Source organism: Tachypleus tridentatus, chromosome 13, assembly GCF_004210375.1.
Source record: "Tachypleus tridentatus isolate NWPU-2018 chromosome 13, ASM421037v1, whole genome shotgun sequence".
NCBI classification, from domain to species: domain Eukaryota; kingdom Metazoa; phylum Arthropoda; class Merostomata; order Xiphosura; family Limulidae; genus Tachypleus; species Tachypleus tridentatus.
In genome coordinates this window covers 161,348,895-161,373,323 of record NC_134837.1, presented here as the reverse complement: position 1 = coordinate 161,373,323, position 24,429 = coordinate 161,348,895, and the positions used below count along the sequence as shown (strand labels likewise).

At 33.1% G+C, this 24,429-nt stretch overlaps 1 protein-coding gene across 10 annotated transcripts in view; it reads right to left on the bottom strand.

Annotated features, from left to right (window-relative positions):
• Positions 1–24,429, bottom strand: part of LOC143240345 (GATA-binding factor 2-like) — a 311,086-nt gene that overhangs the window by 189,114 nt on the left and 97,543 nt on the right. For 2 of the 10 annotated variants that reach the window (XM_076482631.1, XM_076482634.1), the window contains exon 3: positions 2,044–2,089. The exons of the other annotated variants lie outside the window; for them this stretch is intronic. The gene's annotated coding sequence lies outside the window, so the exon portion shown is untranslated. The remainder of the gene's footprint in view (positions 1–2,043; positions 2,090–24,429) is intronic. 10 annotated transcript variants of the gene reach the window in all.

Below are 24,429 nucleotides of genomic sequence, written 5' to 3'. Positions count from 1 at the left end.
TACGTGTAGGACAGGGATATTGTCTTTTCTGAAGGACAAATCCATAATGCCAGAAACAATTAAGAAATGGCCATGAATAAGAATTTTGTTTAATTTCGACACTTCCGCTAGGTGTCCATGTAATGCTTGCGGCATTGCCAGGTTTGACCTGATTAAAAGCTATTTAGGCGCCAAGAAAACAACTTCTTCAAGAATCTTGACTTGCGTTTCTTGAAGAAAAAAATTCAGGACAAGTAGAATGTCTTGCTTGTCACCAGTGTCGTTACAGGTGGGCACGTGACTTCAATGCTAACAAGAGTATTTGCTACATAATTAGAAGTCCATTGGCAGAACTGTTTCTAAGTGCCTTCAGTATGTAAATAACGTAGTTCAGTCAACAGCAATAACTAATTTAAATGTACATATCCTATAACCTGTATTTTAAGTAATTAAAAGTTAAAAACAGCCCTACATGACATTCGCTCTTCTGTATAAATTCAGTGAAGTTGACTTTCAAAACTGTAACCTTACTCAGAAAGAAAATAACCTCTTTAATGACCACAGAATTGTCTCGTCATTAATCAGAGTTAACGACAGTTACGATTATAATGAACTAAATAACTTTTTATTCTCTGCTCCATGAAACAAACAATTTAAAGATAAAACTCTTTGTAGGCCAAAACCTGGATTTTTTTTTTTTTTTGCGTTTAATGTTTTAACACGTCAAAGTGAAACGCATGATGATTTTGATGTAAAACCCATTTGTACGTAAATATCTACATGCAAATTGACTGTAGAAAATGGAACGATTTTTTAGTAATTACATGACTAACCTGAGTTGACCATAGGTTTAAAGTTCTCCTCTCTAGACACGATGGTATTACTAACTTATGATTATTGTTCGTTGAATAACACAACTGTGTTATCTACTTATAGAGAAGATGATGTATCGGTATAAGTTTATACAGAACGTGATATAATGGTATAAGTTTATAGAGAAGATGATGTAACGGAACAAATTTATAGAGAACGTGATTTTATGGTATAAGTTTATAGAGAAGATGATATAACCGAATAAGTTTATATACAACGTTATATAACGGTATAAGTTTATAGAGAAGATGATATAACCGAATAAGTTTATATACAACGTTATATAACGGTATAAGTTTATAGAGAAGACGATGTGACGGTATAAGTTTGTAGAGAACGTGATATAACGGTATAAATTTATAGATAACGTGATATAATGGTATAAGTTTATAGAGAAGATAATATAACAGAATAACCACGCAATACGAAGTTAATTTCAAATATTAATCATTCTCGGCATATCGTATCAATTCACAGTTTTTCTATTATGTAAAGTCTATTATAGAATAAAGTTATCTTTAAAACTTATTCCATCATTATACATATATATATAATACTTTGAAGGCTGTTCCATCTCATACCTATATATGTATTTGCATTATCTTGAAGTATTCCATCGCATATATCTATATTTTTACCTTGAACTGTATTTTATCACAAACACACGCATACATATATCTGTTTTCTTGACAGTGTTTGACCACACACGTATATATCTATTACCTTTAAGTCTGTTTCATCACATATCTCCATATCTATTACCTTCAAGTGTGTTTCGTCACACATATATCCATATCTATTACCTTCAAGTGTGTTCTATAATATGTGTTTCTGTATATTACGGTGATATACGCTAATTACATACACCTAAATATATTTCCTTCATTTTACTTTAAACATATTATACAACCCGTTAAAAAACAACAACAATAAACACAGCTGCACCGTATGGTTCTTTCAAGAGGTACAATGCAGTTTCTGGTAGAAATATATTGTTCATTATATATATTGTAAAGTTGTTTATATTTTGATAAAGAAACACATATTACCAGTTGATGTGTAATTTTGTGGCTTTTTGTATAACATAAAAAATGCAGTATATTTGACGTATATCATATGATCTATATTTAAAAAAAATCCTTAATTTTGAAAATATATTCATTTTAGAATTTTATAAGGAAACGGTTTTACCTGGAGATGACTTGAAAGTAGACTTGTATGCGCAACCGTCCTTTGTCTAAAACAATAAGGAAAACGTAATTTATAAGAAAAACTATGATACAGAAAGGAAAACATTTCATTTTCCTAAATCTAATAGCAGCGGTGCTGGAAGGAAATTCCCTTGTTTTTGTCTCACGGATTGTGAGTGCGTGTTTAGTGTACAGAAGTCCATACATTCGTGATTTATCATCTATAATACCTTCCCGGAGAAACTCAAACGTTAAAGACTTAATAACTAAAGCACAATGTTTATATATGAACAAAGAGTTACTCGCTTTTTATAAAGACGATTTGCTAATGCAGTAATGCCTCATCGTAAATGCCAGTCGTGACGAGATGTTTATCATCTAAATATGACTCAAATCGAATTCTCATATATTCCATAGTACAATGTCACCTTGGGTAAACTACTGGCTTGGAGGTATATGATCTCTTTAACTGAAGAACAATATTCACATGGAGAGATTGTCAAAGGATATAGCATATCGAAGGAAGTCTTTAGGGTTCCCATTGAAGCGGAAAAACTCCTACAATTAAGTCAGGTTCCAAAACACCAAGCCTTTTGAAGTTATTCTCTCATTCGCAGAGTGAAGGAGATTATTGGGAAATAGATCTTACCATCCCCATAAAAGAGCAAATTTATTACAAATTAAAATGCATTTAGAAATATCTCTTTAGTACTGTTAACAAGACACTAAACATGGAGTTGAAGTTAAATGAAGATAGCTGACACACCTTGAAGTCAATAAAAAGGAACTAGAATCACAGCAATTAAAAACAGCCACCTATATATCAAATCTATAGAGATACAGATAAAGTGGACTTCGTATATTTCGTCTGCTTCAACATCTCTAGAAAACCGATTCTGCGTGCAATGTGAAGTCAATGCTGTTCTTCGGAGAAGTTTGTTATAAGATAATTTGTGGTGTTAAACAACACGCATCGGATTGAAAATATTGTAATTCCAATGACATTTGGGGACCAATAATATTGTTTTTTTTAATGTGCGATTAACTCTGAGAATATGATATTTTGGAATATAAAGTTAGTGTTGTATTACTTTTAGCTTCTCTGGATTATAAACTTTATGATCTATTGCATATTAGATTTTTTTTGCTAACAAAATCTATCACATAATTTTTATTAACTTCATCAAATGGCGTGCAATATAGATCTAAATGCATACGAAACGCTTGTGACATCACTATATGGCTGAAAAGCATAAACAGTTACAAATAAGAATTAAAACTATGAAATATAAATTAAAGTTCTGTTTTAATTATTTACTTATCTTAAGCAGCTTGAAAATGTGAAATAAAATGAAATATATCATGAATTTGCAGACAGAAATACGATCAAACGTTTTTATTATTCAACATCAATATAACTTCTTCGGAGTTTCAGATGAAAGGTTTCACATAGTTAAAAAATTCATAACTACTTTCCTTTTTTATTCTGTAGGGGCTCGGCATGGCCAGGTGGTTAAAGCACTCGACTCGTAATTTGAGGGTCGCGGGTTCAAATCCTCGTCCCACCAAACATGCTCGCTCCTTTCAGCCGTGAGGGCATTATAATGTTGCGGTTAATCCCACTATTCGATGGTAAAAGAGTAGCCCAAGAGTTGGCAGTGGGTGATGATGACTAGCTGCCTTTCTTTTTGTCTTACACTGTTACATTAGGAACGGCTAGCGCAAATAGCTTTCGTGTAGCTTTGCGCGAAATTCAAAAACAAAAACAAAAATCATTCTGTGGGTCTTTTAGATTTACAGCGCTAAAATAGGGGATTCGATGTCACGCGGTGGATAATACAGAGAACGTCCATTGTGTATCTTTGCGACAAAAAATAACAACAAATCACCTCTTTTTCTAAGAACTGTGTAGTATGAAAAAAGTTCGCTCTGTCTTAAATAGCGATTATTGTTTTAAACTATTCGCACAAAACTACACAAGAGTAGTCAGTCCTTAATTTTGAAATGATGCGCAAGGGATAAAAAGGAAACTATTTAAGAGCAACTACCGTCAATTCTTGGACTATTCTTGTGTCATAAAATGGTATAATGCTTTTATCGTCACTCTCATAACTTACATACGGCCCTCAATTACAGAGGGCACGAAAACACGATCCATCAGACTCAAAATCAAGGCTTGTTAACCATCCGGCCACTACCGGATCAACGTATGACTGACTGATCTTATTTTTTTCTTTATGGTACATTATACATAACTCGATGGTTACTGAGAAACTGCCTCCCAGTGAATCAGTATGTCTGCGGACTTACAACGCTAATAACTGGGTTTCAATACCCGTGGTGGGCAGAGCACAGATAGCCCATTGTGTAGCTTTGTGCTTAATTCAAAACATTAACAACAACTTAGGAACTAGAGATTATAGGAGAACAATGAAAAAGTTTACTATATGTTTTGAACTACCAGTTATCAGTTTATTCATCTTTAACTAATTCTTGTTTGATTGAAACATTATATTGGGCTTATGCAATATTAGATATAAAATACAAAGAGGTACTTGTTAAACCTTTTCTATGAATAATATATTAGAACGTTAAATGCCCACTTCTTGTACTTGACAGATTTAGAATTAAGTGCGAAACTGTCGTGGGCTGTTGCTGTCCACATCTTTTTGTTGACAAATAACTTTTCATTTGTCCATTCAATAACAACAATAAAAGAACTGATCTGAACAACTAAAATCTGTATACTTAAATTCATAGAATTTTAGTCACATTTTCAACTGGATCGAAAAAATGAGTGTTAAAGCATTTATCATTTCAGATGTTTGTATCAAATGAGTATAATTTTTAAAATATTTCACTTCCTAGTTTTTGATCATGATACCTTACACTGTTTATAAATCTCTGTAAATGTGTGTGTTTTCTTGTAGCAAAGCTACATCAAGCTGTGTCCACCGAGATGACTCCAACCCCTTTTTTTAAATGTCATATAACACTTGCATTTATTTCAAATACACGAAGTACTGTGGTGTTGTATTGCGTTTGAATTAAACTGTTTTTTTTTTCAGATATAAGTAAACTCGACAAAGAGATCACTAAAATCCTGGATGTTTGACAAACATAAACATCCCTTGGCTGTGTTTTCCAAAAGTATAAAAGATACTGACCACAAAGTTCGCAGTGCCAGTTTTCCTTATTGAATGCTAACAAGGTTTGTCTTCTTTTTGATAGTCATGGCATTTTGCCAATTTAAGGAAAGGATATTCAGCGTTAACTGACGTGTTAGGACTGAAATTTTATTGAATTATCCATGATAACTTAAATGATGTCCGAACAACATTTATAATTTGCAAGATGGACCGCTATAAAAGAAATTCAACATGAATTCCTAAACCACCAGTGTCCAGTTAGAGCAAATAAAGTCATAGAAATTTTAAAGTATTATATCGTCCTGTAGATTGTAACCAGATGGAGATTCCAATTTGTGACTCTGCTTGACGATTAAATGTTTGAGGTAACTAAGCTACTGTGATTGTAATGTTACAAGTCTTAATTTTCACTTCGTACGTTAGTAAGGATGGAACCTGACAGAGCTCTAAAGATTCGTCATTTGAGTTGTTTTTAAATATAAAATGTCTGAATATCCCATACCTTAGTTAAAAATACCTGTACACACTTTAAGCTGTAATGGATTTTAAACAACGAAAAATATAAACATGCTCTAAAATATGTATTTTTCTGAACACCATTATATTTTATAATCGTCTTAAAATTTGAAATCTTGCAACTATCCCAGAAAATTATGTAATTACGAATTATGTCAATAAGTTTGTTTGTTTTTTGAATTTCGCCCAAAGCTACTCGAGGGCTATCTGCGCTAGCCGTTCCTAGTTTAGCAGTGTAAAACTAGAGGGAAGGCAACTAGTCATCACCACCCACCGCCAACTCTTGGGCTACTCTTTTACCAACGAATAGTTGTATTGACCGTCACATTATAACGCCCCCAAGGTTGAAAGGGCGAGCATGTTTGTTGTGACGGGGATTCGAACCCACGAGTCTCGGATTACGAGTCGAGTGCCTGAACCAGATACCTCGCTTTTACTTTAGACGAGAGCTCAAGCACCTGAGCTTCTGTGATGATATCTTATTTACTGTGAATACTCTATTTACTCTAATTATTACAAGTTTGATGAAGCAACATTTTCTCTGTGTAACATGATGAGAACGCACACATTTAAAGGCTGTGCGGTGTTGCTTTACAATATAATATTTATTGTTTCCGTTTCTTCTGGACACGGCAGAGAACATTTCTTTTTTCTGTAGCTGAAAGCTAATGGTGTTAATAATATGATATTTTTCTAATTCGAGGTATCAGTTCATCTTGCATTTTGTGCTCGTAAAACACTGGGCATATTTTATTAAACCTGTAGATTAGCTGTATCATTGTGCTTTCCAAATCTAATTCCCCTGGACTTTTGGTTGTGTGATATACGGCTTACATTCCACGTCCAGCTCCACAAGATGACCTTAAGGACCATAGAATAAAACATCTTATACAAGTCCAGAACACGAGCTTGTCGATGTTTTTTAAAAAATTGTGAAAGTGCCAAAGTGTAGCAAGGCTGTTCCAGGTTAGGTATATTAAATTAATTCAGACTTGATACGGTTGGTAGTGAAAACAATCAGCTAATATTAAACGATGAGGATTCTAAATCATATATCATACCAATCTATACCACTTTCTAAAGTATCGACCACTTATTACCATTAAGTAATGAAGAACTATTCAACATGCCTATTACTCTGTTAAACTTTCATATATTAAACATAGGGCCTTTTTTTCAGTTATTTTATCTCATAAGAAAACAGCTGTTATATTACTAGCCACTAAGAGAAGTGGTTAAGTATGTTACGATAAGCTTTTTTTTAGGCAATTTCTGTTGTTATATAGAAAGAGAGCATAATTTTATTTAAAAAAAACACTTACATGTGGACATGATAATACGATATTGTTTAAAACAAGATACACCATACCCACTGTTGTTCTTAAACTATCAGGAATTAATAGCTAGAGCGCTTATATGCTGTATCAGAACACTACAGAACTGGCTTTCTGGCCAAGAAGTTTAAAGAAGTTCTTTACTCTTCGTGCATCCTCACACTCGTGGTCCTCATTGATTGTGCATGGGTTTGATCTCATTTCTATTGTTGGAGGCACGTCCCACTATGGAAACGAATCTCTATACGTGATCATCGGGGAGTCGACACTAGCAGAAACAGTTCTCACCAGAAAGTTAAATCAATACGCTAAATACAGAGGCTTTATAGGCAGACCTGTCATATTACTTTTGCTTGGTCAGGTTTGTTTTTTTTTCAGTAATTATCTACGAAAAGTGTTCTTAGGAAATTTTATGAAAACAAAGCCCAACTATTGTATTACTTTGCAAATATCTAGAGGTGATCAAACTGTTTGAAAATGTCAAATAAATATGAGAATGATAATTGTTATTTTAAAGGCAATAATGTGGACTTGTACAGAATAAAAAACAACAAAAAAAATCTGTCTTATAATTGTTGTAACATTAGAGCTAGCTATAATAAGACTAATACGTGCCCCAATTCACTAATGCTAATGTAAGTAAACAAGAACAAAACAACAAAAACGCGGCAAACTATTTATAGCAACATACGAGAAACCTTTTTTTTTTTATTTTACGCAAAGCTACTCGAGGGCTATCTGCGCTAGCCATCCCTAATTTAGCAGCTACTAAATGGCAGGGCCAAGCGTGTTAAGGCGTTCGACTCGTAATCCGAGGGTCGCGGGTTCGAATCCTGGTCGCACCAAACATGCTCGCCCTTTCAGCCGTGCCACGAGAAACAAGAAAATGAACTCTAAAATAAAACTGAAAGTTTAAATATTAATATATCAACTTCTTTCAGTAAAATCTTTCAGCTCAGATTAGAGTAACACTAAACTTTAAACTAGAAACGAATTAATAGTGAACAGCGATATTTTATTGTATGTGTGTAACGTAAGTAAGCTTATAATGTATCGAAATATATTAGTGTAAATATATCTGGCCTAGGTTGAAAGCAACATCAACTTATGTGGAAAATATTAACTCTTACAATCTAAAATAGCTGGAGTGCAACAATATAACTTAGGTAAAAATGAACAATCTAATGTTGCTGCACACATGAGCAGCCGTAGTTTGCATAACTGGAAAAACATAATCTAATCTAGTTGTGAATGCGAGCAGCAACAATCTAAATATATTGTACGCACATTTTTGTGACGCAAGTTAAAACTTGTGGTAAAAAGATAAAAAACATAAGACTCTCATTGCGTGGTAAAAAATCGTGTTAAATCTACGTTATGTAATTATAATTACCCAGTTTGTAAAACAACAATATAGTCTTAAGGGACACCTCAACAGTTTAAATACAATTTAGCTTAGAAAAAATTAACATTGTTTGAAAGAGGACAACAAGCTCTTTCTAATATAAAAAAAAATTCATATTTTTTTAAAATAAGTATCTCCTAATAGAGTAAAACGGAATTGCTCGAAGCAGACAGTTCCTTTGGTATAATCTAAAATGGCTCGTCATGGCCAGGTGGTTAAGGTACTCGACTTGTAAGCTGAGGGTCGCGGGTTCCCCATCGCACCAAACATGCTCGCTCTTTCAGCCGTGGGGGTGTTATACAAGTACAGATAGCCCTCGTATGGCTTTATGCGAAATTCAAAACCAATCTGAAATATCCTGCTCAAATCTTGAGTTTGTTTTGATACTGTAGTATTTCTTGTGTATCTACTCAGCACTTCTACAACTTCTAAATGTTCAAATTTCAGGTATATTTCTGAATTTTAGTTGTCTTCCGAAGTGCACTCTTCACCGTTTTACTTCGGCATCTTCATTGATATTGTGGCATTTTCCCGGCGTCTGTCAGTTGTAGGCTATCAGCATGTTCTCTTTGGGTTGTTTGGTAATAGCATCTTATAGGTTGACTTTTTAAGGTTATTGATATAGCTTTCTCCTGCGATAATATAGTAGAAATGCAGTTGGTAGAAAACACAAAATAATCTTCTTTTTTTGTTTATATGTTTCGCCTTGGCAAGATATCTAATTCAATCTAAGTATTTGTACATGAGAGTCTTTAGTCAGGGCAGTTTGAAAGTCGAATGCGTTGTCAGAGCTTATGATATATTGAACACTATCCACTAATTGTCAGTATCCACTAACAAGAGGATTACAATAAATCTCACCTCTGGCAGTAATATAATAACTGAGGGCCTAGTTGGTGAGATTTTCGATAAGTAGATTAATATGGTCGAAAAACTAAGATAATCTGTTGAATAAAGATTGCGGAATTGTTTAGCTGTGAACTTGGTCTGGCATGGTCAGGTGGGTTAAGGCGTGCGACTCGTAATCTGAAAGTCGCGGGTTTGAATCCCCGCCACACCAAACATGCTCGCCCTTTCAGCCGTGGGGGCGTTGTAATGTGACGGTCAATCCCACTATTCGTTGGTAAAAGAGTAGCCCAAGAGTTGGCGGTGGGTGGTGATGACTAGCTGCCTTCCCTCTAGTCTTACACTGCTAAATTAGGGACGGCTAGCACAGATAGCCCTCGAGTAGCTTTGTGCGAAATTCCAAAACAAAAAATGCTTCAAAGTTTATGTTGTTTATTTAACGTAAGCCAGCACTTCACTTTCCAAAAAATAAAGATGTCCATATTTACTTCTTAACAATTACACTGCTTATCAGTTAACAGAACTAATTTTCTGTTTGGTACTTCGATAATGTATTTTATTGTAATAATATTCATTATCGAGAATTGTGCGTTGACAATTTGATACAGTTTTTTGTACGAATGAAAAAATGTTTTGATGGTAATTGTTATTCGTTTGGACACTGTTATTAGAGCATAACTTTGTTGCTGAGACATGATTTTCGGAATAGTGCAGCCAATGTTAGTAACATAAAACGAGTTGATGAGATCAGATGCTTGGTTTGATATAATCTTTACAGATAGTTTGAGCTTAGTCGCGCGAATCACTAACTTTGCAGACATTATATTGAGCTGATCAGACCAACCTTTTGGTTATTCAGATTAGGCAGCTCATTTGATGTAGTTTTTGTTTTCGATCTATAAAATAATGTTGATGAGATGTAATATCTTGTTTGACACGTTTTAAATTTGAGCCATATAGATATGTGCTGGCTAGATTTTTTAGAATTTAGTGATCCAGCATGAAACACAGTTTGGTACAATACCAACCAGAGGCCAAGTGTTGTTTTTTATATCAGACACTTCGTTTTATCGAAATCCTCATAGCGACAGAGTGTTGTTTGAATCAGATTATATAGTTTGTTTCGTAGAATATCTTCAGAATGTTTCTGGTGAGACTGACACCCACTTTAGTATAATCGTTTCTAGCAGCCTAGCCTTCTGCTGATGATATCTAATATTCTATTTGGAGCAATATATAACTGATTCACTAACATTAATTCGGTCTTCTGTAGGTCTTATACACAAGAGGAATGTGGTGTGATCAACCAGATCTAGGTCGCTAGGACAGATTGCATCGAACAAATTACTAGGATTTGATTAATTACATTCTAAAATATTAGTATGATAATTTGAGGATATAAAACTAACTTAATTTCAGGTGAAATAGATCACAGGATGCGAAAACATGGAAGTACCACATCAAAATAGGTCGTACTAAACCGAGTTAAAGATTGATTGGAGAAATATCGCTTTGATGTACGTCACTGGTTGATAAGTTAAAGAAAGAAGAATATGATATGAGCATTAAAAAGATAAACGTTTCAACGAAGTTGTATATAATTATCGAAGTAAAATGTGCTTACAAAATTTGGTGTTCTTTATTTATGTTTTTAACCGAATAGAAGCAAAACGTATAAATGGGTCTGGTACTCACGTCTTTAATCACAGTTTTCTATTTAATTGAAAAAATAATTTTATTTCTACAATTATGAATTCTGGAGGTGAGCGGTAAGTTTACGGACTTAAAACGCTAAACTATCGTGTTCGATTTCTCCCATTGTATAGAGTGCAGATAACTGAATGTGTAGTTTTGCGCTAAAACAAACTTTTATAAAAATGGCATGATTATTATTATAGCATTTGTAACTCATTGCGTCGTGAGTTATTATTTAATCCTTTTATTATGAAAATCAGATAATAAATCTAAGCTGTATTAACTAGTACTTAATCTGTCGGATTTTAAAAGGATCTTAGTTGTTAACCCTCAAATATTGTTGTTCGCTAAAGGAATTATCACTAAAAAAAGGATTAAAATAAATGTTATCTGTGACGCTAATCTAATAATTGAAGATTAATATTTGTAATTTCTAAATCAAAATAAGTAGCAGTTCTGTAGTCGGAAATGTTAAGATACCGTACTTACAAGAATAGACACGTTAAAAACAGCACGGAAAGTCATTTGTGTTGGTTTGTGCTTAACGGCAAACAAAGAAACAAAATAAATACTTCGGAATTATGTAAACAGATAGAAATGGCAATAATTTTATATAATACATCTTTAAATAGTAAGCACGAACATGTAATTCATGTAAGCAGCCATAATAATTTAACGATATCGTTAGAAAAGGCCCGGCATTGCCAGGTGGGTTAAGGCGTTCGACTCGTAATCTGAGGATCGCCTGTTCGAATCCCCGTCGCACCAAATATGGTCTCCCTTTCAGCCGTGGGGCCGTTATAATATGACGGTCAATCCGACTATTCGTTGGCAAAATAGTTGGTGGTGGTTGGTGATGACTAGCTGCCTTCCCTCTAGTCTTACATTGCTAAATTAGGGACGGCTAGCGCAGATAGCTCTCGAGTAGCTTTGCGTGAAATTCATAATAACAAACAAACATTGTTAGAAACAAATTATGAAAACGTTATCTGAAACAATTTTTTGCCAGGATGTTGACTTGAGGACTTGTAAATGGCGAGCTCCTAATAACATGATATTGTATAAAAACTTAGTGTTCGGTAAATATCAACAATAAGAAAAGAAATAGTATAAAGTGTATCAAGCTGTCAACTCATTTTCTCACTCGTTTATTTACAATAGAAACCACTTTGTACGATAACATAATCAATTCGTGTAACGATGTACGGCTTCGTTTTCTTTATGTGTGGTCTGTCTCTAGGAAGAAACCAGCAACATGATGTTTTTGTAATGACAGGTATTAAACCACGAAGGAAGAGAGTGCATATTTGATGGTGTACCTGAAACGTAGGAGGACGTTTAGATACGGTATTACACATGTAAGTTGAAGAACCTACCATGATAATAAGTGGCCAATAATGATTTGAAAACAATAAAAATGATGAATTTACATTTTCGTTCTCTGTCAGGTGAGATCAGTTGTTAACATAACAGGAGACGAAACGGTACTAAAGGTTATTATACCATATCTACCGAAAACGTTTCTGGCACTTCATAGTTGATAAGATCTTTATTTTTTATTTTTTGTAAAATACTGCTTGTTTATTTTACAGTTTCTGTACTTTACTGTTGTTATATTTTGAACTTTGACTTGATATCCATATGCATTACTGAATATCTGCCATTTTTTAAACAATAGGATACTTTACAAGAGATTAAGTTATTACCCCAACAGTTGATGAATGAACTTAAAATAAACAGTCACAATGTTTAGGAAAATGTCTAATGTAAGTTACTTCACTTGAATCGGTTACTTAAATTCACGTAAAATGAGTTTCATTTCGCGCTCCATAGTTAAGAAAATAACAAAATACTTAATATTGGATGACTCATTCTAGCTAAAATGAAATTTGATGTTTTCATACATAAGTAAAAATAATATATTCCTTTTGGGGGATTAGTATGTTACTGCTATGATTTGATCAAGTAATTTTACCAAGGCTTCTCTCTATCAAACTATGTTTAAAGGAATATATTCATTACTACTTGATGTATTGATTATTCATCAAATAACTAACACAACATAAAAAATGAAATAAAACCAAAAACAAAACTTAACTTCGCATTAAAGGACTGAAAGAGTGCTGTTTATTTCTACAAAATAAAAAGTCTGTAAAGATATGGAACTCATGCTTCTGAATTCACTTAAGATATTACATAACGTAAGAACAAGTCATAATAAACATTAATATAGATATGTGAAAGAACGTGCTTGTACTAATCCAATCGTCGAAAAACAAACACAAAAACAGCAATAAAAAAAACCTTTCACTTAGCATCTGGCAGTTGAAAGAGTGACCAAGTGGCTATTTGTATAGATGGCGCAGAGCCTTTAATGACTTAAGACCTTCTTTCGACATAAGTTCTTTATTAGTACTAAGTACTTAGTAAATTAATTCTGTTTATGAACGTAAAATATACAGAGATTTTAAATTAATAAAGTATACACACACAGATGTATTTATCACTAATTACCTCTGTTTACATTAAATGTGCTTGAATATAGAAAAGAAAGTAAGATATAAAAGGCAGTTCGTTAAACGGTATTTGAAAATAGTGAAGGAAAAAGGTTAAGAAAGCTACTTGAAAAGTAATGTATGATACTAGAAAGAGCTAAAATAATCATATGTAAAGCAATGAAATCTTAAATAATTAATGTGTAAATAATATGAAAACCTAAGTAATCATTTCAAGATAATACACAATGGCATATACAAAAGTAGAGTTTTTACCGCTATTACATAATAAATCAGTAAATTTAGGTAAACGAATTTATTTTCCCAATTCTCAGTTTTAGAACTGTTTCAAAATTAAAATAGACATTAAAATATAAAACTTATTTACATCACAAATGTGATGCTGACTTCTCAGGCTATTATTATATTTACATCACAAATGTGATGCTGACTTCTCAGGCTATTATTATATGGTTTCTAAGTTGACTTTCTATTCATTTGGTGAACAATCATTTAAAAAGCTTATTTTAATCCTTTTCAAGATACCTACCAACTTACATTAACCATTGTGTTATTTAAGGTCTATGTTTTTCAACCAACTTGTTGAAATATGATAAAATAAAATAAACCGCTTTAAAGTTTTAACATCTGACTTGTTTTCTTCAAAACTAGTCTTTTGGAACTGGCAATCCTGGTTCGAATCCATGCAATACTGCAAAATATTCCCCATACTTTATGCTGTGGGTAAATTATAAAAATAACAGTTCTTCTCTTAGAGTGAATAGTTGATGATAGGGTGCTGTTGACTATTTACCCTACCTTTGTCAGTAGTTCAAAATTAGGGCTAGTGGCAAGATAAGATAGTCGTAATAGCTTTGCCATAAATATAAAATACAAGTTAAATTGGTAACCTTGTTCATTTCGCGAATGATGACTCAGATGTCGTATGACTAAATGTGACTGTAGCAAAGACATAACATTCGTCTTCGAGTTTCGTTATAATTGTTATTGACTATACCTATCACTAACTTTTGTTCATATTACGTTATTTGATGTTTATCAAGGAAAAATTGTATATATATATATATGTAGAAATAGCATTGAAAGATAGAATAAGAAGAAAATATATAAGTTTACAATGATCAACTGAGAATTACTGTTTCATAAAGTATAATATACCAGTAGTTTATTTTTGTATGATAAGAGATGCCACCAAATAGTCTTATATGTCTCTAGGTAGAGAAGAACGTTTGATGGTGTTTTTCATACATTTTTCATAATTGAGAATAGCTAAAACTTTGTACGAGTTTAAATAGTAGAGAAATTTTACAGCTGATTGATTCACGCATGAATCGGACATTTTAGATAATTCGAAGATTTGTCCGCAGGTTAAATAAAGCTAGAGCTTAAAAAATAAACAATATGAACGTTATTATAAGCTCTATTTATCAATAATTCTTAATTATTTTCCACGTGACGTCACTGTAACTTCAATCGATTTCAGTGAAATATCTTTTAACGAAACGAATTTTTTGCATTCATACAAAAAACAAGGACAAGTTGTTATGCTGCGAAAATACGTTTTTAATTATTTTCAAATAGAAACTTGCTATTACCCTTGTTTAAATATGATTGTCAGGTGATTAGAAAGATAATTTTTTAAAACACTCAGCTGACGTATAGGTCTGTTGGTTTATTCTAAAGTGCAAATCTATACAATGGGCACCAGGGGCATCAACAACATTTTTTTTGCGTTATAAGCCTTCAGACTATGCTACTTATATATATATATATAAGCTAAAATGCTTATTTGCTTATGATCTGTGTATTTCACACGAAGAGCAAAAAAAAGAACTAAGACTATTTACTTTTTGAGTTTTTATTCATGTAAACATTTTGTAGTTGACTTCTTAAGTAAAGTTTATCATGTTAGTACAAAATAAACATCAGTCTATCTTATTGTGAATCATCAACGTACTTTCAGGGATAAACATCTTACTCCACTTTAGACAGACATCCCAGCAAAGTAAAATAAAACACTTTTTCTCAAAATATAAATTTCTCACTGATGTATGAGGTACATCAACGCATCATTTAAGCATAATTTGACATCTTTTCTCGAATTTTAAGATGTTCATGGATGTATTGTGAAATACTACCTCTATCCAATACTTGTGTACTCTGGCTATAGTTATATTAGTTACCTTAATCTTTCTTTTGCTACACAAAGTTTTTGACGTATATGCAATTCTATTAGTACATTTGTAAGGATAAGTGCACCTTACGTGTTCATTGGTCTGTCTCTATCTAATGTACTAATTTTACAGAATTATTACGTGTAAACAAATGAAGTGTACTTTCGTTTTGTATAGATGAATACAAGCAGAATTACAGTATTAATTTATGATTTATCAATACATATATATATGTATCAAAAAGTCGTAAATGTCAATCTTAAAACATAAAACTTTTAAAAATAACAATACGGTGTATATATGTATTTAAGAAAGATAGGTGATAAAATATATATCAACGTCTTTCACGAAAAAAAAGTTATCTGTAAAAACCAACAAACTGTTTGTCAGTTACCTATTTGTGCTTATTATGAATAGGTGCATCAATGTGGAAAATCTCTTAGGTAAGAGATCTTAAAAGAAGTTGATGTTAAAAGGAGATTCCTGTTTTGTTAACCAAGGGCGTAGGATTGCACGTTCTGCACGTGAGAACAATTTTGCACCCATGAAATTGGAACATACTAGATTTTGCATGAAATAATGCAGAACTGTCATCATGTATAAAAGACTCCAATGAATTTCTGCCCGTATTTTTAAGAGAGTTTTACCGATAAAAAATATTAGTAAGATTCAATCTGCTACAGATTATAATCACAATTTTCAATGAAAAACAAACTGAATGAAAATGATTTTAAGCTGCTTTAAGGTAAAAATACTAGTAAAGAGCGTACTAGTGTGTATCATGGAATACATATCATCTAACTCTGATTGTCACTCTTAGAAACTTAAGACTTCGTTTTTCATCCATATATTTTTAACTGTTATTAAAATTACCGTTGAATACATAGAATTTCGAGTCTTTAATCTTATAACGTATATAAAATACTTATTTCAGTTGATACTGAAACCAGTATTGCACTCAATAGAATAAAAATAAGATAGCGTGGTCTGATATAAACGTTGTCTTCAGAGCGACATTTGAAGGTTATGTTTAACGAAAGTCACCAAGTATTTTGGATATGAACAAGTTGTGTTATCTTAGGTTATAAAGAATCATCTTTGTAAACATATTTTAAGTGATGAGAAATATTAACTGTTTAGTTTACCAGCTAAATTCCATGCTTAGGTTTATTTCAGTCTTTGCCATTTTACATCATACAACAAATGATTATCTTGCTCTTTGTAATACTTTTGTAGTGTGTAATATCAGTGGATTTGTTCATTTGTTTGTTTTGAATTTTGCGCAAAGCTACTCGAGGGCTATCTTCACTAGCCGTCCCTAATTTAGCAGTGTAAGACTAGAGGGAAGGCAGCTAGTCATCACCACCCACCGCCAACTCTTGGCCTACTCTTTTACAAACGAATAGTGAGATTGACCGTAACATTATAACGACCTCACGGCTAAAAGGGCGAGCATGTTTGGTGCGACCGAGATTCAAAAATATCAGTGGAACTATAAACAAAGCACTTCGTAAATCAAGCGATTCAAACAATTTTTAGCTATATAAACTCCTTTAAAAAAGACAAAATTATCTGATTGTCAAGCTAACGTAGCGAAACGTAGTGATATTTAATACTATCTTTTCTATCTTCGGTTTAATTATTTTTGAATATTTTTATGGTTTAATAACGGTGCCAAATACACCTGTTTTATTTATTTATAAAAGTTAAAAATAAAATTATTATATACATCAGTGAGAATTCTAATTCGTGACATAAATTTAGTTTTTATACGTAGTGAATTTGAAAACTCTTCTATAATTTGTCGTTTTATAGAGGACTAAGCGCACTTAATGTGACTAATTTTATTTTTGTGTTCTAACATAGAGGCGTGTCGCCATAGATAAGATCCGTGGCGCCACAATCGACATGTTTAGCAATTATATATATCTGGCTCATGGCTAGTTCCTAACCATTCGGCATTTTAATGTAACAACGATAGATTTATGACTGAAGGATACGCCACAACCCTTTCTGAGGAAGGATATTTGTACAGCAAGAGCTGTGAATGATGTTAAGCCAAAGGGCTCAGCATGTCGAAGGTAGTTTAGGATGTTCACCATGGAAGCGAAGGAATTGCAAAATAGACTGTTCAGGACAGTAACGAGTTCCAAAACTTTGCCTTAAGCCAATTCAGAGACACAATAGCACTTGAAAAATAAAGACAGTGGTTACGAAAGAGAACCTTCTAACTCAAAAAGTCATTGTAATGAAGCTGAAAATATTTTTTTGTTATTTGGCAAGATAACAAACAAGGATTTAAAATTAAAAAAGAGCTCACAAACCATTCGTTGATACGCTGTCTTAACACCTCAAAATCAATGACTGTTTTTGTAAGAAAAATGATCAAATAATTTAAAGTCACAGCAATCACTTTTCATCATAGAATTTCCAAATAGTCAAATACGGCTTCAGTAGGTCTAAGCGTTTTTAATCTACTTGAATGTGGTCTAATAAGTAACGAAGGCTCGCATACATGAAATGGTCTATGGAAAGCTTGCAATGATGCGTACTTTTAATATTGGCCTCGCCGTCCTTCGTAGAAGATCTTTATAATTCTGGTGTGGGTCTAAACCATACAACCACCGCAATCAGAATTAAACGATTTATGAGAAAAAAGCAAATATAAGGACTACATAAACAGGAACATAAGTTTTATTAGCTGTGAGTTGCATCACTATTAAAGTAAATAATAGTAACCGCAACTTAAAATACAAAATAAATAAATAAATAACCGATGCAAACTGGTGACAGAAATGGAAAAAAGTATTCTACCACTTATAATAATATAAATGTATACCTAAATGATAATGTCACAGTAACATTTCTATTGATTGGTATATCGAAAAGTAATACCGATAATAAAAACCCTCCATAGATGATGCAGTGTTTGCCAGAAAAAAATGAAATTTCTATTGTAGAAACGGAACTTATTACTATTGTTTTGAAAAAAAAAAAAAAATCCAACAAAAGCTGAACCTTAAATTTTGTTCACAAATGCAAGAATATAACTCACTTAAATCCGTTTCACAGATAGTCGGTTATTCTTGATAACTTGCCTTTTATTGTCTGTACTATTAATCACTATATCATTAATATGATAGATACACTATTTACGTCACCCGCGAGTATAGCGATAAGTCTACGGATTTACAAGGCTAAAATCACCGGTCCGAATCTCCTTGGCGGACTCAGTAGATAGCCTAATGTGACTTTGCTATAAGAAAGAAACACACGCACAAAAATGGACTCAGCAAATAGCCCAATGTTTAACTTTTCTATTTTGAGGTACCTCGTATGAATATTGAAAATGAATGAACATTTACCTTTACAGGTTAAGATATTACATTTTCAAAATGCTCATCATTACGTTGAATATACTTATTGTTTCGTAAAACAAGCGTTATATAAACGGGAAACATCACGTTATCACTAAAACATACTAAACTGCTAATTGTCGTAGTGGGTGGTTTGACGCTCGCAGCTAGCATCTGCACGACCTAAAGTGTAATTAGGAAGAATTGCTTTTTTATCTTCCTAGGTAAAGTTTTCTTAAACTTCAATTTACAAAACATTTCTGAAACATGTTTCAATTTCATATGTCTATATCTGTACAATTAAATGTGATTTTATGGTATAAAAGAAGAAAAAACAAAACATAATAAAGCACAGCCACAACTGAACCATCTAACACCAGGGCACAAATCATTTGGTTTGGTTTGAATTTCGCGCAAAGCAACACGAGAGCTATCTGCGCCAGCAGTCCCTAATTTAGCAGTGCAAGACTAGAAGGAAGGCAACTAGTCATCACCACCCACCGCCAACTCTTGGGCTACTCTTTTACCAACGAATAGTGAGATTGACCGTCACATTATAACGCCCTCACGGCTGAAAGGGGGAGCATGTGTGGTGTGACAAGGAATCAAACCAGGGTACAAATCATAAGGTGGTTCATAATGTAATGTGTTATTTTTGGTATTTTTTGTTTGGGTATCGACAGAAGTAAGATCCAAATTCAACAAGAGTGTGTGAAAGCTGTGAATAATTTAAACTTTAATAATTTGATGTATAATAATACTGAAGAAATATTGTAGAAAAATTGACACATTCGAGGAAAGAAAAGAAAAAAACAGCAATAAATTTTACTGTATAGAATCCGAATATAAATAGTGTGTAAAATATTACTTAAAGTAGGTTCTATCAACGGATCCAGGACAATGTCTCACCTCCATGATTGCTGACTCTCGCTTTAAAATAAACTAACTTTTGAAGTTACAATTCTATTTATAAATGCTGCAAAAAATTGGCGTTACTGTGATAAAGCATAAGATGCATATTTCGTGAAAAATTATAACTATAAGACATGAATGTGGTAATCAAATGAAGTCGACCACCAAATGTTTACAAATGTTCAAGTTGTTTTGAACGTTGTTTCAATTGCGAGTTTTCTTTACATGAATTGAATCGTCATAGTTCTTGTTTTGTATTCAGACAATTTTTTTTCATGTGTATTTCTCGTCTTTTCTAATCATTTTTTGAAAATTTTTAGTCTCTTGTATTCGACACTAAAATGTGTTTGACAAATGTTTTATTGAAATAGAACCACTTGCTTCTAATGAAACGGTAGTGTTATGTAACAAAGTGCCGAATTTTAGCAATAATATATTATTTCTCATTTTGAAAAATACAAGCTATATCGGGCCCGGCATGGCCAAGTGGGTTTAGGCGTTCGACTCGTAATCCAAGGGTCGCGGGTTTGAATTCCGGTCGCACTAAACATGCTCGCCCTTTCAGCCTTGGTGGCGTTATAATGGCACGGTCAATCCCACTATTCGTTGGTAAAAGAGTAGCCCAAGAGTTGGCGGTGGGTGGTGATGACTAGCTGCCTTCCCTCTAGTCTTACACTGCTAAATTAGGGACGGCTAGCACAGATAGCCCTCGAGTTGTTTTGTGCGAAATTCCAAAAACAACAACAACTCTCTATCAAAACCTAGAAAATCGCTATATGTAATGTTAAAGGTTAGCATTGTCAACACGAAATTACACTTTAAAATAATTGCCACCGTATAACAATAAAATACTTTTTCTAGACACATATATTATCTTTAAATTTATAAGCTTATATAATAATTATTTTAGTTAATATTGAAGCCAATAAAATAGTAGAATGATCAATAGAAGGCGTGTTTTCACCATATGTAAGGAGCTGAAAGTAATTTTTTTAAAACTGTTCACTTTGCAACTTTCTCGATTTCATAGTACATTACTGATAATCAGACATGAGACAGAACTAGGTATCTGTAATATTCGTTTTGAGAAATAATTATCATGTATTGCATTACAATGTATTTTTGATCGATTTTTTTTGGGGGGGTTTGGAGTATAAAAAGTAATTAGAAGAAAATGGCAAGATATGCAGTTTATCTTTCTCCTATTTTCCAATGAATAATCGAATTTTATTGTGGAACCTTTATTTTAGAACTATTAATTGACAATAATCAGTGACTAGTGTTTATAGTTACACAGCTGATAAAGGCCTTACCACGTTTGCTGGTAGAATATCTCCAATCGCAACCGAGATTTGTGTGAAGCATATCCACAGTCTTTAATAAAGTTTATGAGGAAGGTTCGAGATGCGGTTTTTGATTACATTCCAAAGCTTCAACTATAATACAAAATTACGTTCCAATTAAAAATACCTTTCGGACATTCGTTTACTGTGTGACTGTAATTGGCCCACAGTAAAGTCTGTGACATTCTGAGTAACCTTCCTCGCGAAGTTTTATGCGCCCTGTCCGACATATGCAGCTTTAGGCAGAACTGGCCGTGTAGCTCGCGGTCTCGCACCGACAAAGACGACTCGGTTCTGTGAGTCACTCATCACTGTCGAACAAACAGGGTCATATTTCTTTCAAATCTCGCTATCAAGTCGATCTTAGATGAACTAGTCCCTTCCATAACCACCGATTAACTTTCATTAGATTTTTTTTATATTTCAAGCATACGAACTGGATCACACTGAAGCTTGCACGATATATAACACTACCTGCATACTAGCAACGAACAGATAGTTGCTATAACATCGCTATTGTTGTCTGGAGTGTTTCGTAAAACAGATTATGATGAGTCGTTGGATTTTACTCATTCAAGGCATTGTTCATGTACATTCTCAAACCACGTAATGAATTAGATAACCAGCTCAAAAGCAGTTGATCGAAACAGATAGCAATACAGAAGCAGAGAAATAAGTGTTTGAATAAACCGAGAAAGAAAGGACAGGTAAAAGACTAAGTGTTTAGATAAACAAACATACAGGTAAATAAATAAACTGAAACGTTGATGATATAAACGTAAATGGAGAGATTAAAGTAGAACAAAAAGTGTGTAATGTTGCCACTGACAATCACACCTGTTCAGTTAGTTTTCATGAAATTTATTCAACACTTACAAAATAAAACAATCCTTGAATAAACGTTAATTGCTGTACTTATTTGTGAATTTCATATAAGATGTACGTAAGTTTTATGATTTGTGTAGAAAGCACAATATAATACAATGGCGTAGTTTAGTTTTTGTTTGGTCTAAAGCAAAGCCACATTGGGCTGTCTGATGTGTTTACCATTGAGAATCGAACCCAGAAATCTAGCATTGTAAGCTCGTAGAATTACTGCTGTCCTAACGGGAAGCTATATTTTAGCAATTTTTGAAATAAAACAAATTGTGTAGCTCAATAAAATAAATCTTCCATCACCAGGTTCGTTACGTTCATATATCTTTATAAATATTAATTTGTTTTGTCAAAACTGAAACACTGTTCAGAAGAAACGGACCTTTAAGTGACAAAAACATTGAATGGACTTTCACAAATAAGAAGAGAGTTTGTATAAAACTAAAACATATCATGGTTGAAACTTATTACTACACATTTAAATATTCGTGTATAAAAAATATGAGTTAATATTTTTATTTCGTTTGGCTTCATTCTTATGTTTGATGTAACTATCGATACCGTTAACGCATGAACGGATCACCGAAGTTGGTAAGTTTTATTCCAAATGCCCCCTCACCCCAATGGCATAGCGTTATCTGTGCGGACTTACAACGCTAAAAAACGGGCTCCGTGGTGGGCAGATCACAAATAGCCCCTTGTGTAACTTTGCGCTTAATTACAAATAATAACCTAACATGTTCCAAATACGAAGTCACGAGCTCGTATAACATTTCATAGCTGGCCATAATATTTTAAGTTTATGACACACTGTCTGCAAGTCAATGTAAAATAATTAAAACATTCGCCCGACATCTCTTACTAATCCCAGCTTTACTCTTTGTACGATGGGTCATTAAAACACGGAGTTAAAACAGAGGCAAACTTGGAACAATCTAGATAGTTCGTTTAAAACTTCGCCAACAGATGGCGGATAGAAAAAATAATTGTGTTCAACATTTTCGAAAACGTACACTCTAGTGATTCGACTCATGACTCTACATATAAAAATCATCCTAGGCTCACGTTTTCGTCTAATACTGTTCGTAGCGTGTTTTGTGTGACAGATTTAACTAAATACTAGCGAGAAGCAATTTAACCATATAATTATGCTTCAGTTGATACTTTCCTTCCTTTTTACATACATAGAAATTTCTTATGAAGACTTTATGAAAAGCAAAAGAACATGTACGCTCTACGCCGTATTTAACTCTTGTATATTTTAACAGGAAGCGTACAAAGAAAGTTTCAACACAAAATCGCTTCTTGTGGATCTGTTACGTCATATTAGTTCACGAACTTTTATAAATGAAGACCAAAACTAAGAGAATCTCAGAATCTCACGTGGGTCCTGAAATGCATAGAACAAGAAACTCTTATATGATAATTCCAAATATACGTTCAAGCCATTTTAAATATTTCTTCAAATCTAATTAAAGATATTGATTTTAGTGCATATTCAGGAATTTTACATCAACCAAAACGGTAGTTTTGAAGTCAATACAAAAAAAAAAAGATTACAAGAAACAAAGTCGCTGTAGTTTAGTGTTTGCATAATTTGTTCATTATAGATAAAATATATACGTATATTAATCTTCTCTGTGATTGAAAATTACAAATGTTTGCTTTATCCTGAATATTATGCTCCATTAAAACATGTTCATTCATTCACCATTTTTATCTATTGTTTGTATTTTTAATTTCGCACAAAGTTACACAAAGGATATCTGCGCTAGATGTCCCTAATTTAGCAGTGCAAGACTAGAGGAAAGGCAGCTAGTCATCACCACTCACCGCCAACTCTTGGACTACTATTTTACCAACGAATCGTGGGATTGACTGTAACATTATAATGACTCCACGGCTGAAAGAGCGAGCATGTTTGGTGCGACGAGGATTCAAACCCTCTATCCTCGGATTACGAGTGGAACGACTGAGCTAGCCATGCCAGACCGTCCATTTTTGCCTACTATTGGTTTTAATACCATGTGAAATTCTCAAAAAAATTTCAAAGATTTATCCATTAATAAAAGAAAAAAAAAGATGTTTTAAGTAATCTTTTTCTTAGAGAAGTTTCAGTGTGCGCACTTTTGGAAACTTCTAGTGTTAAATTTTTAAAAATATTCTTTAAAATGGCTCTCAAAATAACATGTATTATACCGTTATTCGTCGCTATGGTAAGCAACTCTTATAATTAGGCTGAGCTAAGTGTTTGCAACTCAAGAG